Below are 2,235 nucleotides of genomic sequence, written 5' to 3'. Positions count from 1 at the left end.
TCAGTTTCAGAAGGTCCCATTTATTTACTGCTGCTCTTGTTGTCTGTGCTACTGGGGTTATACGTAGGAAGTGGTCTCCTGTGCCCATGTGTTGCAGACTACTTCCCACTTTCTTTTCTATCAGGTTCAGTGTGGTCAGATTGATATTGAGGTCTTTAATCCATTTGGACTTGAGTTTTGTGCATGGTGATAGATATGGATCTATTTTCATTCTTCTACAGATTGACACCCAGTTCTGCCAGCACCATTTACTAAAGATACTTTGTTTCCTCCATTGTATAATTTTAGCTCCTTTGTCGAAAATCAGGTGTTCATAGGTTTGTGGATTAATATCTGGGTCTTCAATTCTATTCCATTGGTCAATGTCTCTGATTTTATGCCAATACCAAGCTGTTTTCATTACTGTAGCTCTGAATTAGAGTTTGAAGTCAGGAATTGTAATGCCTCTGGAAGTTCCTTTGTTGTATAGGATTGTTTTGGCTATCCTGGGTTTCTTGTTTTTCCATATAAAGTTGATTATTGTCCTTTCAAGATCTGTGAAGAATTTTGTTGAGATTTTGATGGGAATTGCTTTGAATCTGTAGAATGCCGTTGGTAGAATTGCCATTTTTACTATATTGATCCTACCAATCCAAGAGCATGGGAGATCTTTCCATTTTCTGGTATCCTCTTCAATTTCTCTTCAAAGACTTAAAGTTCTTGTCAAATAGATCTTTCACTTCCTTGATTAGAGTTACCCCAAGATACTTAATGCTATTTGTGGCTATCGTGAAAAGTGATGTTTCTCTGATTTCCTTCTCTGCTTCTTTGTTCTTTGTATATAGGAGGGCATCTGATTTTTTGGAGTTGATCTTGTATCCTGCCACATTACTGAAGGTGTTTATCAGCTATAGGAGTTCTTTGGTAGAGTTTTTGGGATTGCTTATGTGCACTATCATATCATCTGCAAATAACAAAGTTTGATTTCTTTCTTTCCGATTTGAATCCCCTTGATATCCTTATGTTGTCTTATTGCTATTGCTAGAACTTCAAGCACTATATTGAAGAGGTATGGAGAGAGTGGACAGCCTTGTCTTGTTTCTGATTTTAGTGGAATGAATTTGAGTTTCTCTCCATTTAATTTGATGTTAGCTGTTGGCTTGCTGTTTATTGCTCTCATTATCTTTAGGAGTGAACATTGTATCCCTAATATCTCCAAGACCTTTATCATAAAAAGGTGTTGAATTTTGTCAAATGCCTTTTCAGTATCTAATGAAATGATCATATGATTTTTTCTTTCAGTTTATTTATATGATGCATTACATTGATAGATTGTCATATGTTGAACCAGCCCTTTATTCCTGGGATGAAGTCTACTTGATCATAATGTATAATGTTTTGGATGTATTCTTGGATTTGGTTTGCCAGTATTTTATTGAGAATTTTTGCATCGATGTTCATGAGTGAGATTGGTTTGTAATTCTCTTTCTTGGTTGAGTCTTTGTGTGGTTTTGGTATCAGGGTAACTGTAGCTTCATAAAAGGAGTTTGACAATGACTCTTCTGTTTCTATTTTGTGAAACATATTAATGACTATAGGTATTAGCTCTTCTTGGAAGTTCTAGTAGAATTGAAACCATCGGGTCCAGGGCTTTTTTTGGTAGACTTATAGGTCTATTTAAACTCTTGACCTGGTCTTGACTTAATTTTGGTATATGGTACTTATCTAAAAAAATGTCCATTTCTTTCACGTTTTCCAATTTTGTCGCATACAGGCTTTTGTAGTAAGATCTAATGATCCTCTCAATTTCCTCTGTATCTGTGGTTATGTTCCCTTTTTCATTTCTTTTTTCCTCATTTTTTTATTAAAAATTTGTCTCCTTACCTCTTCCTCCCCTTTCCCTCCCCTCCCCTCCACCCATAACCCCACACCCTCCCTCTCCAGGCCAAAGAGCCATCAGGGTTCCCTTCATTATGTTAAGTCCAAGGTCCTCCCAACTCCCCCCAGGTCCAGGAAGGTGAGCAACCAAACTGACAAGGCTCACACAGAGCCCGTCCATGCCATAGAGTCTGAGCCCATTGCCATTGTCCTTGGTTTCTCAGTCCTCCTCCACCATCAGCCACATTCAGAGAGTCTGGTTTGGTTGCATGTTCCATCAGTCCCATTCCAACTGGACTTGGTGATCTCCCATAGTTCTCTCCCACCGTCTCAATGGGTGAATGCACCCCTCACAGTTCTGACTTTCTTGCTCATGTT

Source organism: Arvicola amphibius, unplaced genomic scaffold (assembly GCF_903992535.2).
Source record: "Arvicola amphibius unplaced genomic scaffold, mArvAmp1.2, whole genome shotgun sequence".
Taxonomy (NCBI): Eukaryota; Metazoa; Chordata; class Mammalia; order Rodentia; family Cricetidae; genus Arvicola; species Arvicola amphibius.
This window is presented reverse-complemented; position numbering follows the sequence as displayed.